At 38.6% G+C, this 18,297-nt stretch overlaps 1 long non-coding RNA gene across 1 annotated transcript in view; it reads left to right on the forward strand.

The window, feature by feature from the left end:
• LOC111725855 overlaps nucleotides 1-18,297 on the forward strand; it is a 118,510-nt gene that overhangs the window by 49,449 nt on the left and 50,764 nt on the right. Inside the window, exons 4-5 of the long non-coding RNA XR_002773813.1 lie at nucleotides 721-1,000; nucleotides 6,666-6,794. This is a non-coding gene — a long non-coding RNA (uncharacterized LOC111725855). The remainder of the gene's footprint in view (nucleotides 1-720; nucleotides 1,001-6,665; nucleotides 6,795-18,297) is intronic.

The raw sequence follows: 18,297 nt of genomic DNA on the forward strand, positions 1-18,297 counted from the left end.
GATTTTCAAAAGTAAAACTTCTTACTAAAGTCACTTGTTAAAAATTTCACATTTTTAAGTATTGCTAGGGAAATTACCCAAGAGCATTTTTGAGTATTTTACCCCAACAAGTGACTAGGGTTTGAAAAAAGAGGGTAGAGGACTCCTTTTGATGACAAAGAATCTAATTCTGGATATTTACCTTCTCAGTAGAAAAACACCACTGTTCTGTCTTTTCCATTTTATTTTGTTTACAAGCAGGTCAACATTATGTATGCCTTTTGCATTTTATAGCTTTTCATATTTCTAAAATACTTAAAGCAGTTTATGCATTTTAGGCCAAAAGGTAAAATAATTATTTTTTCTTAAGGCATAATCACACTCTGTCACCCTGGGTAGAGTGCCATTGCGTCATTGTAGCTCACAGCAACCTCAAACTCTTGGGCTTGAGTGATCCTCTTGCCTCAGCCTCCAGAGTAGCTGGGACAACAGGGATGCAACACTATACCTGGCTGATTTTTCCATTTTAGATGGAGTCTTGCTCTTGCTCAGGCTGGTCTTGAACTCCTGAGCTCAAGCAGTCCACCTGCTTTGTATGGGAGAGAGCCATCACACCTGACCATGTAAAACAATTGTATAAATAAAAAAACCACTTTAAAAAAAAGTCAAATGAAGTACTCCTGTATATCAGTGTTGAGCAGATTTCAATGATATATATGTATTTGATTTTATGCTTTGTAGATGCTAAAGTGGGGGAAAGAAACACAGAATCATACAGTTTTCATGTACTGACAGCCAGAAGCATGTAAACATCTGCAGAAACCAAACGTTTCCTGGAACTAAGCTTGAGCAGAAATTTGTCACGTGGACCTTTGTTTAAAGAACCTAGTGAAAAACCACAGTTATATAAAAGATCCAGGAGTGCAGTTCACGTGGATTGGGTCTCTCTGGAAGGGAGAGAGTCTGAAGAGACCAAAGAAAAGGAAAATTCGGGAAGTGCACTTGCTGGGCACAGGGACTGGTGAGTGCAAAGGGGCTCTGTGGGCACTGGAACTGTGCCAGAGAAAGAGTTTGGAAAACTATGAATTGTCAATGAGGACCAGTAGATTTCCTTTTCTCTAAAATCCTACATGTTGCCAGTGTGGTTTTTGTATAGGTGGTAGCTTTATTCAGTTCGTCTCATCCTTTAACAAATGTGTGCAGTAGAGTTATTTTATTTTAGTGATTAGTGGGTAAACTTTTAAGCTTAGAAGGAGCAAGCATTTTTCATAGAACTTGAAGAGCTGGGGTAATATTTTTGCCCATACAGAAGTCTAGTTTACTTCAGGGTGAAGGGTAATAATAGAATCTTTATTTTTGTTTTCAAGGAGCTTGTATTCATTAATACAAATTTTCAAACCAGAGAATAATTTAATAAGTCTTCACAACCAATGCGACATGGAACAAATAGCTATTGCTTGAAATGCTTGACAGACAAATATAACAAACTATTCATCTTTTGCATGAAAATGTAAACTTTAAAACTTCAGTATGGTTATAACCATGCTGTTTTCTTTTTAAGAATGCTTATGTCCCTTAGCCTAGTAGGGCGAGTTAACTAAAACATTTTATAAACAACTTGGCCTGTCCTGTAGATTAATGATCCTTACATATTTACCAGGCATAACAGTTTTACTATAGATGTTATTTACTTGCTGCTTCATTGTGAGGGTGTCTATCATACCCCCTGAGTGAGGGGCTCTTTTACAAGTGGAATTTTACCATAGAAGTGAGAGCAATTTAACCTAAAAATTCATACCCTCATATTAATTTGAAATAAAAAAATATTTGCTGCTTATTCTGATGAAATAAGACCAATAACTTCTGCTTCTTAAGACCAAATCACACTTAGCCAGCAGTGTACAAAGAAAGATGTGTTCCTGAGATTTAGGGGGGGATCTCTGGACCGTTTTGAAGTCTGGTAATATATGCCTACCATACGAAGTTTTTAACAAAGATGAAATATGATACTGTATGTAAAATATCGGGCACCTAGTTCTTCATCGTGTTATTGGTGTTCACTGTACATATAGAGTTCCTCTAGATTTTTACACTATGTTATATAGATATATATTTTTTTAGGCATGTTGGGATTCATAAATATTTCCTTTTCTGATTTTAGCAGTGTTGATTTCTTTTGACTTCTAAAGAAAACACTTAAATACATGTTAAATACATGAGTTTCTATTCATTAAATTATAGGTTGATGATAATTCAGGAACTAATACAAATGGTTTTTGAATGTCTTGGTAAAATGAAATACGGTTTAACCAATGGTCAAGAATAGAATGATAGAGTCAGAAACAGATTTGCTCCAGTTTTATCTGTGAAATTTAGTTAACCATATAAAAATATTGCACTGATCAGATATTCTCATGCAGAGTTTGGTAAGAACCAAGTGTGGGTGTTGAGTCTGTGCATTAAAGATAGAAGTGTGTGCAGGCTGGCCTGGCCTGTGTCAGAGAATGCTTCCTTTCATGAGAAAGAGGCTTGTTTATGAAAAGGAAGCTGAACACCCTTGGCAATAGGCTGAGAAATGCCTTTGGGAGAGTTAAGGCAATTACAGATATTCCTGAGAAAACTAAAGAAAAAGAAAGCAGCCACAACTAAACTCTCCGTTGCTCTTCCTACCATCCAGTGTTAAGTATCTGCATAGCTACAAAGTTTCCTTACAGACAGTGAAGCAAATGATGCCACAGTGAAGCAAATGATGCCGCAGTAAGAGCGCCTAGAAACTCTGTCAAGGCAGCACTCACAGGCAAAGCATTAGAATAACCATTACATAAACATTAAAATAAGCATACTTCCACCAAAGGTGGAAATTGTTGGGCAGTTGCTTTATTATTACAGTTGAAAAAGCCTGATATTGATAATTGGGATCCAGATGTCATTTTTCATTCTATTTAATTCTTAAAGTTAAAAATAGTCATATGTAGAAAAACCAAAATTGTAGTAAGAGATGTGATCGTCAGCAAGACTTTGTGTGCAAGTTAACTGTGTGAAATTTGATTATAACTGACATGGACTGTGCTCCTCCAGAGCTTGCTGTTAAGAACAGTGGGGTCTGAAGAATTAGATGACTTGCCTACCCATGGTAGGATTTAACTTATTATTTTCAACCATTCGTTATTTAATGAATATATATTGGAGACCTATTACGTGCCAGGCATGTCCTTGCTATGAGGGGATACAGTACTGAACAAACCAAAAATTTTAACTTTCTGAAGCTTAAATCCTCTAGGAGAAAGAGAAACAGAGAAGTTGGTGAAAGAAATATGAATGATTGAATATAAACAAATAAATCAGAGGTGAGGGGAATAGAAAGTGCAATGGTGGTAATGAGGTATGGCATGAAAATAGGGTATCCAGAGGTTTCCTTAACAGCTTGACTTTGAGGTTGACACCTGAAGTAGATGAGGGAGCAGGTCCTGCCGATAGAGTGGGGACAGAACAAGTGCATTCACATCCTTGAGGGGTGGCAGAGAGGACAGTGGGATGAGAGTTGGGTAGAACCAGGGAGAGAGGTCCCCTGGGGCCAGTCAGTGTCCTTGTAGGCCACTGTCCTTACTGACTCTTTCTAAAGGGTAACAGTGGGAGGATTTTGAGCAAAGGAGTGGCATGATCTGACTTTGTTTTACCAATACCAGACTTTTGTTTTAAAAACAAAGCAGGGCCTCCCTTGCCTCTATTTCTGGGAGGCTAGGGAAGAACCAGCTGGGAGACTGTCGGCAGCAGTGCAGATGGATGTGAGGGAGGCTCACAGGGCAGCAGTGGTGTGAAGTAGGAGAAGTACTTGGAATTCAGATGTGGAGCAAGCCAACAGGATCTGCTCATGGACTGGATATAAAATGTGAGAGAAAGAGCCAAGTCCAACATGACTTGGAGGATTGAATTACCATTTACGGAAGGGTGGATGCCTGCAGCAGTGTCAAGCTTGGGGAGTGGGAGGGACCTCAAGAGGTTGGCACAGAGTGATGCTGTTAGAGTGGAATGTCTGTTGGGAGATCCCATGGGAGATGACAAGTAGGTGGCTGAACATATAAGCCCTGAGTTCAAGAATGCAGTTGAGACTCTTTATACATGGAGTTATAGTGATGAGACCCCTTGAGATGACCAAGCAGAGGGAGTATAGATGGAAAAGAAGTTGGAGGACTGAAAACCCTGGATCACTTTAGCATTAGGAGGTTGGGTAATCAGGAGCCTAAGGAATGACTAGTGAAGGAGGACAGATGAGAGTGAGGAGAGTATAGTGTCCAGGAAACCAAGCAAAGAAAGAGGGAGTGATAAGCTCTGTGAGTACTGCTGAAGGTCCAGGAAGATGAGGACTGAACATTGGCCATTAGAAAATTGAGTGAAAACTGTCACTCAATTGAATAAATTCAGTTAACCTCTGTCTGGGGACAGCAATGGTACCTGCCTCATAGGGTGGTGGTGATGAACAGTGAAGTGGATGAGATAATTATTTAAAGTGCCTGTCCTAGTACCGCCTCTTGAGTATTTCAAGGTGGAAGTCATTGGCAGCTTTAACGAGAGCAGTTTTAGGGGAGCAGTGGGATGGTTGAAATGGGTTCAGGTGAGGTGGGAAGAGAGAATTGGAGGCAGGTATAGTCAGTTCTTTTGCATATTCCTGTAAAACTGGATTGGGGAAACAGGGAGTTAATACGTGGGAATGTGGAGTGAAGAGAAAGACCACCTGGCCAGCTTTCCTCCCTCAGTGGTAGGCTTTACTGATGATGAGCATTGCCTGTATAAGGGGAAAAATTGGTGACGTAGTTGGATATAGGATTGTGAGGCATTTAGGTTATAGATAACAAATTGACTGAAATAACTGGATTGTTCTTTGCCACCTGCTGCTCCTTCTCCATCTCTCATTCATTCATTCAACCAACAGATACTTACAGTTCACAGGTTGCCAAGGACTGTGCTAGGTGCTGGGTACAGTGGTGGTGAAGGGGTGAAGCAAACAGGCATGCTCTTTACACCATCACAAAGTTTTTATAGTCTAGTGAAAACAGACTATAAAAAACTCACAAATATAGGTTGGATGACTCCCTTGCAGGGAAAGTACAGAGCACTTTTGGGAGAGAACCAGTGAGAGAGAGAATAGTGTGGTGCAATTTGGAGTAGGGGCATACAGAGAGTCTCTCAGGTGTCCAAGGTGGTCATGGCTGAGAAAAAGAGCATCCCAGTAGAGAGAACAGAGTGTGCAAAGGCCTTGGGGCGGGGAGAGAGAACTTGTTACTTTTGGGAACGTAAGAGAAGGCCAGAGTGGCCTGAAAGTTAGGAAGGGACCAGCTCAATAAGGGCTCTTCCATATTAAAGGTTTGGTATGTCCTAAGAGCAATGGGAAGCTGCTGAAAAGCTTTTAGTGGGAAGTGATATGTACAGTGAGATTTGCATTGAGAAATATATATACATATATATGTGTGTACGTCTATACATATATGTGTGTGTGTGTGCGCTGAAGTGAGTTCTGATGGATTGATGGATTTTGGAGTACATGAGTGGGAAAGAACCCACCAATGAAGGCAAAAAGATAGGATCTATGAAAATATTTAGGCTGAAATATTTACAATTTGGTTATAACCAGAATTGAGAATATCCTTTATTTAGCAAAGTTTGCTTTATGCTTCCCAGATTTCTCAGAACCCGTGAAGAGAGTATTTTCTTCTTAAAATATTATTAATAGGAAAGAGTCAGCTGAAGATGTCTGTGATTTCAGATGAACATAAAATGAAACTTTGAAAATGATTGTGGCAGCTTTGTGAAAAATTAAAAATAATGAGACCATGTTATTTTTTTCTAGAAAAAAAATCTTAGTGAATCAGTATTAAAGACAGAATCTATTAAGAAAACCAATTACAGTATATGAATTATATACCAAGATGAATCTGTTTATGTTAAGTGTTCATGTAAATAAACTTTTGAAAGTAGTGTATATACATTGTTTTCATTTTTTAGAATAAAACCAATATATTGAAAGGGTTTACTGGCCAATAAATATTTCAAAAGCTCTCTCTTTCATTTTCAAAATTGTCTTAGTTTGGACAATAAAGAATATAGTTATAGCAGATTTCTACCAGTTAAAGGGTTAGACTGGTTTACAAGTGAGCAAATTCTAGTACACGTACAAGGTGCATATTTTATTGTATCAATTTAAGCTTTTTCCCAAAGAGATTTATTAAAACAGAAAGGCAGTCATACTACCAAATATTGCTGTGTCAGATCACCTGCCACTCCAAGACTATGAATTAATTTATTCTGAGCCCTCACTGAAAAAGAGAAGAGTGGCTTATGCCAGTAATCCCAGCACTTTGGGAGGCTGAGGCTGGAGGATCACTTGAGGCCAAGAGTTTGAGACTGGTCTGGGTAACATAGTGAGACCTCATCTCTGTGAAAAATAAATGAGCTGGGTAAGGTGGTACACATCTGTAGTCCCAGTTATGTAGGAGACTGAGGCAGGAGTATCACTTGAGCCCAAGAGTTTAAGGTTTCAGTGAGCTATGATGATGCCACTATAGTCTAACCTGGGGCAACAGAGCAAGACTTTGTCTCTTCAAAAAAAAGGGGAACAAAAGTTGTTTCCTATCCAGATAACTCATGAGCGTTCTACCTTGGTTGTAACTCCAATTTTCTTTCTCACACAGGCATTTATTAATGTTTTTAGGGGTTAGAAGAGTTGGGATACTTTGCCATCTGGAGTTTCTCTGCGTGCTTCTCTGAGCTCAGTCCTGCCGGTTGGTGAGAGATAACAGATAATACCCTGTAACAGCTGAGTAAGTAGATGCTGCTGTGTGTTTTGTTTTACTGCTTAAAAAAAAAAGTAAAGCACTACAACTTTAAACTTTTAAAAATATTACAGACTTTAATTTATAATAAGTTTCTTATTATGCTTCTTTAAGTTTTTCTCTTGAATAATGGTTATAATTATGATAATTCTAAAAAGCAAATATTTGTAAATAGGATTCTGGAAGAAATTATTCCCTGGATGATAAAAGAGTTAATGAAAACATTTTCATACATAATACTTTAGCTTTTAAGAAACATAGGACCTAAATGGATATGTTAAAAATTTAAACACATTGTCCTTAGTGCTTTGTTTCACTTTTACATTATGAAATGCAAAAGTATTGGTAGGGCAGCTGTTAATAAATTTTTAAAATGCAATTATATATGAAAATTGTGTTTTAATGGAGGATGCATTATAGTTAATTTGAAATAAATACCAGTTTAGTGGAAATAGAATTTTAATGGTTCTTTATATTTGACAATAACATTTTTTTGGATGCTAATATAGATAAGATCACAGAATCTCTCTGGATTTAATTTTGTTTCTTAAATAATGACATTCAATCTTTCTAATCAAAACACCTAACTAAAAGTTTAAAGCATTGAGTCAGCTATCGTAATATAAATGGTTTCTCAGAATGAGAGCTATTATTACTTTTCATACATCCTTTGAAACTGTTTTGACAAAACTTATAAACCATGACAAAACTTATAAACAAAAATTATAGACAAACTTGTACACTTGTAAACAAAACTTGTTTTAAAATCTTAGGTTAAAAACAATGAATACATCTATAAGATATTCCCCCACTACAGTGGAATTATTTAACTTTGATCCTAACCCGTGCTGATCACTATGGTAGCTCCTGGCCCCATGTAACTCTTGAACATTTGGAATAGGGGAAGTACCAATCTAGATGCACTCTGCAGAAAATAACATGTTTCAAAGACTTAGAATGAAGAAAAGACTAAGATAGTTTAGTAATAAGTTTTACATGAGTTGTTGAAATGAGAATATTGTGGATATATTGAGTTAAATACATTATTAAAATTAACATCACCTGTTTTCTTTTTAAAATGTGACTGCTAGAAAATTTAAAAAACTACTGTGGCTTCCATTATATTTCTCTTGCGCAGAACAGATCTATATTATATACAGTCAACATTCTTAGTCATCTATTACTTAGCATTCTGTAGTTTTTGAACTTTCTGGTCTGTGGATGAATCACATTTTAGAAATACATATTTAGAATCTATGATCCATAGATTCATCATGTGTTTACGGAGCACCTATTACCTGCCAGGCAGCTTTGTAGGCACAGGTGATACACTAGTGCACACAATGAACTGAACTCTCTACCTCAGTGGAGTTAACATGCTAGCAGGAAGGCACAAATCAAGAACAAATAGATAAGTAAAATATATAATGTGGAGGGCAGCGTGTGTTTTGGAAAAATGTAAGGCAAGAAGGGTGACTGTTGGGAGGCTCACTGATAAAATAGGGCATTCAGGAAGGGCTCGCTGTAAAGGTGATGTGTGAGCAGAGTCTTAAAGAAGTTGAGGAGGCAGTCTCTATAGATATTTGGGGGAAGAGTGTTCTAGGCAGAGGGCATAGCAGATGTAGAGACCTGAAGGAGAAGGGTGCCTTAGTTGTTTGAAGAGCAGAAGGAGGCTAGGGAATGGAGTGAGGTGAAGGAAGGGGAAGGGAGAGACGAAGGTGAGAGGAAACAGATGGTCATGTCATGTGAGCAGTGGGCATTGGAGGGCTTTGGCTTCAGAGGAGAGGAAAATTAACTGGTAGGTGTTAAGGAAATAGGCAATACAATCTTTCTGTTGAAGCTGCTGTGATTTGAATACTCTGGGAATAGGTAGGGGCATTTGCAAGAGTGGGAGCAGAGAGATCCACTTTGAGGCTGTGCAGTGGCCCAGGTAAGAGATAAAAGTGCCTGAGACTTCGAAAAAGGGGAATAATGAGAAATGATGGAATTCTAGTTGGGTGTTGTGAAATTGGACATGGAATGAGAGACAAAGAGAGGCATCACAGATGCTGAGATGGGATTGTGTAGGGACCTGTCTTGGGCAGTATTAGGAGTTCAGAGTGAGACAAGTTAACTTTGAGGTGCCTCTTTAAACATCACAGAAAGGTCAGTTAGGCAGAGTCTGGATTTTTAGGAGAGGTCAAGTTGAAGAGGCACATTTGAAGCCATTAACATTTAGCTGTTATGTCATGAGGAGGGTTGAGACCACCATGGGAGTGAGAAGAGTGGTCCGGGACCTGAGGCTGGGAAGTGTAATGAAATCAGCAAGGGAGATTGAGGACAGGAAGGGAGCAGTTGCTGTAAGACAACAAGGGGAAGGAAACATTTCAGAGAAGCAGTAGTCACCAGCCTTGCCCCATGTAGCTGATAGGTAAGACATGAGCTTAAAATTGATCCTTGGATTTAGCAAGGAGGAGGATTTTGGTGAGCTTCATGAGAGTGGTTTCAGTGAAATGGTGGAGACAAAAGCCAGGGTGGAATAGATTGGAGAGAGAATGGGAGGAAATGGATTGAAGAGAATGGGAACTGTGGAGGCAAAAATGGCCAAGGAAATAGTTGATTTTGGTTTTTAAATGAGGGAACGTACATGTTTCTCCCAATTGCATGTATTAGATTTCAGGTTATTTTTTCTGAAATGACCCATGAGATTTATGACATTTAAGATTGTCACCTGTGAGTGCATGTGGGAAAGTTTAGTGTTTCTCTTATCAGAGGATTTCATAGAATTGTGTTTTGGAAAGAAAGGGAGGGGAGGAGAAAATAAGATTGTGGAGTTTGGAACTGATTGTGTTAAAGATTGCTGTTGCAATTATGAAATTTGACTTTTGCTTGCTGTCTGCATTCTCATTTCAATAAATAAATATTTTAAGGTAACAATGTTAAAACCAGTCTCCTCAACTGAGAGTGTTGAAAAAGCTGGGGGTGGGGGAAGGCCATTTCTTTATCTTATTTTGAGGCAGTTACTGAAACATTTGAAGAAATAAAGACAGAGACATGCCCAAGGTCACACAAAGTTAAATATGGCCAGAATAACTGGATTTTAGATCTGACTTACTAGCTGTGAGGAACACTTAATCCCTCTGTGATTCAGTTCCAGCTGGTATAAAATGAGGATAATATTTGCTCTACCCACCACATGACCTTTTTATGAGGATCAGATAAGATAGTAGGTGAAAGAGCTTAGTCAGCTACAGAGTATTGTATACATGTAAAGTAATTGTGTGAAAAGTAAGCTAGGCTTGAAGATTTGGTGACAGTTTTTGGAATAACTATAGGAAGTGGAATGCCACAAAATCTGGATTGATAATATTTATAATAAATACATAATGATACTAATACAAGTAAAAGAATTTGCTTTTTGCCCATGTCTAGCTTTGTTAATGATACCACAGAATCTTTTATATCGTATCTGGGCCATCATAGCGTTCTGTGGTCAAAAGCTGTGACTGAGATCCAAGCAGTCAACTGATTTATCCCCTAGGAGTCTCAAACTTACTGAACAGGTGGCTATTTTGGTACTTCAATACAATGTCAGCTTGCTGGCACTGTGTGGAAGAGCCATTCTCTTCATGGAAAATATTCAAACTCAGTGATAAATTTTATTTCAGACTTGGAGAACATTTCTATATTTGATACTTGAAGTGGAATTATAGTCATACTTTATTTTTATATTATAGTCATACTTTATACTATGGGAAATTGAGAAATTAAAAATGGATAGCCAAGATCACGCCCAGCAATGATGATGTGAAAAAGATTGGTGATTCTTTTTTTCAGTGAAACAAGTATAAAACCGAATAAGATCATCAAAAAACAATCATTTCTGGGCATTGGATATTGACCAAAAAGGCAGACCATAAATTGGGAAGCATTACTGATACTCTAGATCAGTGGTTCTCAACCTTCCTGATGCCGTGACTGTTTTACAGCTCTGTGGGTCTTGACCCACAGGTTGAGAACCGCTGCTCTAGATCTTTAGGTAAGAAAAGTGGGTCTTTGTGGCCTTCTTGCCTGGGGCGGCTTCTGTCTCTCAATCCCTTCAGTTAGTGACAACTGTGGTTTTACAGGACTCAGAATCTGGGTGAGGGTTGAGGGTAAGAATCCACAGTTTTGCTGGCTACAAGTGGCATATTCAATTCATAATGCAAAACCTATAGCTTTGCTGCTTTGAGTTTGCAGTTTGCTGGTTCAGTGCCACTAATCAGAAATATGAGAGAGAAATCACAGGTAGATCCTAGAAATGACAGAGCTGTAGAGGGCTGAGATAAGTTCTTCATCAGTCCATGGTACACAGCTAAATTTTGCATGTCCAGGGGATACTCCGGAGAGCCAGCAGAGCGTGAAAGCCCAGAGAGAAGCGTGATTTTGAATGCTCCCTTCAGTGGCAGGCTGTTCCATAAACAGAGGGTGGACACCTTACAAATGCAAGGTGGTTGGGACCTCTACCCACGTCACTGGCTGATCGTTAAGCAGACACATGCATCATTAGGGAAATGCAAATTAGAGGCATAATAAGATATTGCCCCATAAGTACTAGAATGACTAAAACAATAATAAAAACCCCTGACAATCTCATGTTGTTGACAAGGATGTGGAAAAACCAGAATCCTCAGAAATTGCTGGCAGGAACATAAAATGGTACAGCCACAATGGAAAATAGGTAGTTTCTTAAAAAGTTTAATACACACTTAATGGGGGACACAGCAATTCTATTCCAAGTTATGCTGTGGGGGGAAATGACAGCATATATCCAGGCAAAGTTGGTATACAGTGTTCACAGCAGCTCTATTTGTGTTTTACAAAAACTGGCAATAATTGACATATCCATTGCTCATGAATGGATAAGCAAACTGTGGTATATCCCTGTAGCAGAATGCTGCTCAGGAATGAAAAGGAATGGACTATGGATACACGGCACATTTTATGCATCTCAGAGTAATAATACTGAGTGACAGAAGGCAGACGCTTACCTCTCCTACATTCCATGCTGTCCGATTCCATTTAGATGAAATTTTGGAAAATGCACACAACTGTAGTGAGAGCAGATCAGTGGTTACCTGAGGATGGCTTAGGAGGGGAGAGAGAAAGGGATTCCAGAGAGAGGAGCACAGTGACACGTTAGAGGCCAGGTATTATAAATTATCTTGATTGTGCATGATAGATCCATGGTCTATACATGTATCCAATGTTAGTGGAACCTTATTAAAGTCAAGAAATTGTGCCTACTCAAAACCAACAGATGTTCATAGTAGCATATTCATAATAGACAAAAACTGGAAACAATCCAAATCCATCAATTCATGAATAAATAAAATATGGTGATATCCATATCAGCCATGAAAAGGAATAAAGTTCTGATTCCTGTGACTGGCGCGTACTACAACACAGGTAAAACTAAAGCACATTATGCCAAGTAAAAGGATCCTGATATAAAGGGCTGTATTGTGGTACCATTTTGTGAAACTTACAGAAAAGGCAAAACTTAGATCAGACAGAGTTGCCTGGAGTTGGAGTGGGAGCATGGGGATTGGTCATAAACAGATAGAAGGGAACTGTTTGGGTGATGGAAGTGTTTCTGTTGATAGTTGTATATAAACTTAAGGGAACTCCTAAAATTGTATACTTAAAATGGATGACTTCCTGGTATGTAAATTATATCTCAAAACCATTGAAATGGGTGCCTCTCAACAATTTAAAATTCTTGGTACAGTGGTCATTAAAAGGTTTGGACTATAATGCTGATTTTATTGTAACCCATTGCTTTGGAGTACCTTGGTGGGGTTCACTGAATTCATGTTCTGTGTCAGCATGCTCTTTGGATTCTAATTGTAAATCAGAAAGTGTTATTAGTTGTCTTTCCTAGAATTTAGTGACCAGGGATAGCTATATTTCTTTTGCACATGAACTTAGTGTAGAATGATTGGTTTTAATATTTAATAGCTATTAACAAATAAGAAACATTTTTGTTTCTTAGATTGATACTCTATTTGTATAAAGTAGCTCAAATTTGTGGGAGGTGGCTTATCCTCTACCTTTCAGTGCTTTAAGAAGGAAATCAGTGGAGGCTTAACACCTTTGCAGCCTTTATTGATGTAGAAAGGTACACCCTTCTAGGCCTTGGAAGTCCTCTCACCTACCCCCTGCTCCCCTATATGTGAAGACATCAGGCAATCTGTGCATAAGATTCATGGGGGTTGGAGGAATAGAGTGAAGCCGAGAAAAGCCCCAGTCTGCAGATGGCTATCAGTCCAAAGCCTGTTAGGAGCCATACCACAGAGCTTCACCTCCTCCCTGTTCCTCACTAGCCTGTGGAAAAGTTGCCTTCCATGGAAAAATTGCCTTTCACCTAACTTAGGAACCAGAGCCACACAGTTTCATCTGTATTTACAGCAGCCAGATGCTTCCCCATTGCTTATATCACCACCTGAGCTCCACTTTCCCCCAATCCCTACAACCCCTATCTGTGGAAAAATTGTCTACCATGAAACCTATCCCTCATGCCAGAGGGTTGGGGACCACTGCTCTAGAGTACTTTCCAGCTGGGGCTGGAACCAGGTTAGGAATCAGGATTGATCTCTGGGGTTAGTGACTTTACACCTTTCTTAGGTAAATGTGGGTATCCTTCAGGTAGAAACTTCCTGAATTTTAATGAAAAATAAATGACCCTGAAAAATTTTGCCTGTGATACTGTCCTTGTCTGTGCAAACAGGAAAACAACCATTTCTTTGAAATTCATTAAGCTGTTTTTCCATATGAAGTATCAGCTATTTAACCAAATCGGTTTTCTCCCCTCAAGAACAAAACCCTTGGCTTGGCACCTGTGGCTCAAGTGGCTAAGGCTCCAGTCACATACACCTAAGGTGGTGGGTTTGAATTCAGCCCGGGCCTGCCAAAACAACAATGACGACAGCTGCAACCAAAAAATAGCCGGGTGTTGTGGCAGGCACCTGTGGTCCCAGCTACTTGGGAGACTGAGGCAGGAGACTCGCTTGAGCCCAGGAGTTGGAGGTTGCTGTGAGCTGTGATGCCACGGCACTCTACCCAGGGGGACAGCTTGAGGCTCTGTCTCAAAAAAAAAAGAACAAAACCCTTAACCAATAAAGATTTATGGCACACTTGTCATAGTATTTGTTAGGTCCCCTGAAGATAAAGACTTACCTGCCTGCAAGGGTTAACAGCAGCATGGATGGGGGTGGGTGGGGAGTGGGGGGAGCTGTATGAGCCTATCTCAGTGTGGCGAGTGGGGGAGTGAGGGCTTGGGAAGCCCTGCAGGAGGGAATGTGAGAGTGACTTTAGTAGGCTGAATAGACTTGGCTGTTGTATAGGCTGGGGGTGAGGGGGTGGGAGGAGGAATTGGTATGGACTTTATCTAAAGCTTATAGCGCTGGGATTAGAGAAGAGAGAATAGAGTGGAGAGATTCAGTTACTAGGTGGGACGTGACCTTCTGACTGGCAAATAGGAAGAATGAAAGAGAGGGAGAAGTCAAGGGATAATTTAGACTTTGGCCGCCTCAGCAAGTAGTGATGTCATTCACTGAGGTAGGGAATACGAGACACTCAGGGGTTTTGTCTGTTTTGTTTATTGATTTGGAAAACCAGGAATTCACTTTGGAGGTTTGTCAGGGGAGTGCAGAATATGCTTGATTAAACTTCAGAGCTGATCCTCTTTGACCCGTTGTACAGCCCTGGGAAGATACATATGGAGCTTCAGAGAGGAAAGTGACAGCCGGCAAGGTCTTGGCAGTCTGTGGCTGGGCAGCGTTGCAGGCTGTAGTCTGTCCCACTGGTACCAGTGGAATCACCATGGGACACTTCAGAGCATTTACAGAGCGGAAAAATTCTTGCACAGGGAAACCTATCCCATTTAAGGATTTAGTAGTTCCTTTTGACTATGTTTTTTCCTACTTGATGTCTTGCCTCTGTATTTTTACCATTTATGAAGTATATTCTTTGTACTTCTTTCTTATAAAGAAGATAAAAAGGCTGAATTTTATTTCTGTAGGCTCATTTAACTTTTAAAACAACTCTGTGAAGGAGGTAGTCTTAGTCATATAAATTCATGATGAATATAAAATAAAGGTGTTTAGATATCAGCAAGTTTTGGAATTTTATGATGTGCTGTTAACACAAAGTATAGATTCTCTTATTCACCATTGTCATGAACATGTAAACAAGGATGACAGTTTGTTACTTTGGAAATTATAATTATTTTTGCCTTGTTCTTCAGAGAAGTACTTTTAGTAGCAAGTAGATCCATAATACACAAAATGAGATCCTATTTATATACTTTTGGATAATATTTAAAAAATAAGTATGGGAAATAACTCCTTTTTCTTAAAATTTTTTTGCCTATTATTCACTTTCCTGTTTTGTTAAAGATCATGAGTATATTATATTAAACTGAAATTATCTCAACAGTTGCTTTGAAACTTCATTAAAACAGAAGTTAGAATTAGATCCTTCCTATGGCTTCAGACTTATTTCTTAGTAATAAGTAGTCACTACCTGCCATGTAGTAACAAAAAGAGCAAGATGAACAGATGTCATAGGTCAGTGGTACACAGTGCATGGCCTTAGAATACCTATTTAGCTGAGTTGGATGGAAAGTTCTCTGACTGAGATACTTTGAAGTAAGTTGCTTGTTTCCTTGTCTATAAAATAAAGGCAATAACGTATTTGTTCCCCTGTTGTAAATGAAACTCAGGAAGGACTTGCCTGGGCTTACGTGCCGGCATAAACAGGCAGTTTCTTTTTGTACCACCAGAGGGAGCGCCTGTATTGTTAACCTAGGCTGACGTTCCGATTTCTTTCTAAAACGTGGCTGAACATTTAGGAATAAATGGATTACTGGAAAAAATGTGAAAGAAAAAGATTTTTTGACAGTGTCAAGGGAAAGAGGTATTGGAAACAATACAGGGGTGAAAAGGGAGGTTTTATGGATGGGATTCCTTTAAGATAAAGGTTTTGCTGACATCTGTTGTTAACAGATTTCATTCCCATTCACCGATTCTTTTTTGCCTATATTGAAAATTTTGTTTTCCTCCTTTTCTGTAAACTATATCTATGAACTTTTTTTATGTCAAACAAATGTAGAACCTGGGATTTAGTTTGTCAGTGGTAGTCCTGAATAATAGATGCTGGTTTACAGATAAATCAGATTGTTTGTACCCAGTGCCTTAGATAGATACCAAACTTGTTTTGCTATAAATTAGTAGGTTAGAAAATACTTCAGTACTTTCATCCTTCCTCCCTCCCACACATTTTGTTTTCTCTTATTTTGAACTTCTGGATCCTTTTATGTGATGTTTTCCTGTCATACATAGCTCACATTGGGTGGCAACAGAGAAAAACATTCCTTCTGTGGCCCACCCCTAGGGACATGGAACGCACTGTATTAGTGAAATTTTAAAACTCAAAACTAAGCATAGAGCTAAACAAACAGTGAAATTGTCAATTACAAATTCAGGAAAACATTCATGTGTATCTCAGTTATGTGAATATTTCCTACAAGTATGTCCTTCGATTTACAATTTCTAAGTAGTCTTTTTATTTTGCTAGTACTATATTATACATAGAACACTTGTATCTTACATAGCTGTAATCATACTATAGTACTTTTTCTATTGGGAATGTTCTGAATTTTGAAAAAATAATCCTATTTAAAGTATTGCTGGTATATGCAATATTCAGTTACAAACTTGTAAATACCTTTCAAGATTGTACATTAAGAAAAGAAAGAAAGCAAAAAGAACTCTGCAGCCCAATTATTTTTACTTAAAACAGGAAATTTATTCTTGTTTCAAAATGTGGGAACACCCATGATACTCCATTGGCCACATGAATATCATTCATTTGTTTATTAGGGCAGAAAGAAGGTAAAGAATGGCTGATTCAGGGCCAACCTGTTCCTTTTCTTTAAAGTTACTTTTGAATGGCTCAGTGCCTGTAACTCAGTGGTTAGGGCGCCAGTCACATACACCGAGCCTGGTGGGTTCAAACCCGACCTGAGCCTGCTAAACAACAGTGACAACAACAACAACAATAACAACAACAATAACAACAAAAATAGCCAAGCATTGTGGTGGGTGCTGGTAGTCCCAGCTACTTGGGAGGCTGAGGCAAGAGAATCACTTAAGCCCAAGAGTTTGAGGTTGCTGTGAGCTGTGACACCACGGCACTCTACGCAGGGTGATGTAGTGAGACTCTGTCTCAAAAATAAAAAATAAAAAAATAAAGTTGCTTTTAAAAATAATGAACTATTTCAGATGAACAAAGAAAGCATAAGGAATGCTCTAATTTGTATATATGTATATGAAACCGGTGTAAGAATTAAAACATTGTGTAGTTACTAAAACATGTTGTGTGTTCTTCCACAAGCCTGTCCTACTTGCTACCTTCCAGAGATAAGCTCAATTCTGAATTTGGTGTTTATCATTCTCATGCATGTTTTTATAATTTTACTAAATACATATGCATTTTCAAACAAATAGTGCACATGTATAGTTATACATACTGTGGTATATGTATCATATTGTACATGTTTTAAAACAAGATGTGAGTTTTATCTGTTGCTAGTCAGGTTCCAAGGGACACAGACTCTGAGAAGATTAACATGTAGGAAGTTTGTTAAGGAGATTTTAGGATTAACACTTGTGTAAGAGAAGGAAGCAGGGTTGGGCAGAGGGAGAAATTGGGCTGCTATACAGTCGTAAGAAAGGCCTCAGCTGATCCTGAAGGGAATGCTGAAGATGGGATAGCTCAAGGTGGGGTGAGGCGCCAGGTCATTGTAGCTTTGCATTGATCAGTTCATGGAGGAAGCCTCCCCCTGGAGGGGATGGGTGACCTTGGTGAGGTGACTTCTTTCAACTGAGGGCTGTCAACTTGCAACATGTTTGGAAGCTGGGATCAACCCATCAGTCCTACAGAGGGACCCAAGGAGCTCATCTCTACATTTGCTATAGTCCAAATTCTATATGTTATCTGAACTTTCTTTTTATATCCAATATTATGTTTTTGAGATTTATTTATATTATTATTTCTAGCTCTAGTTTATTTATGTTTATAGTATTCAGTTTTATAAATATTCCACAATTTAAAAATATGTTTTCCTATTGACAGACACTTACGTTTTTGTAATTTTGCACTATTGAATAAAATGTGGCTCCTTAGTGCGAGTACCAGAGTTTATCTAAGGTATATAACCAGACAGTTCCCTGGGTCTTAGGATATGCACAACTTCAAAGTTAATAGCTGTAATTAAATCACTCTCTGAGGTGGTTGTATCTCATTTCTTTTCTTCATAAACACTTGTCATCATCAGACTTTAATTCTGCCAGTCTGTTGGCTATGAAATGATATCTCATAGTTTTAATTAGAACTTTGTTGATTAGTAGTGAGATCAAAAAATTGTGTTTGTTAGCTATTTGAGTATCTTCTGTGAAGTGCATATTCT

This window comes from Otolemur garnettii, unplaced genomic scaffold (genome assembly GCF_000181295.1).
Source record: "Otolemur garnettii isolate 467f Iridium unplaced genomic scaffold, OtoGar3 scaffold00049, whole genome shotgun sequence".
In the NCBI taxonomy this organism is placed as follows: Eukaryota; Metazoa; Chordata; class Mammalia; order Primates; family Galagidae; genus Otolemur; species Otolemur garnettii.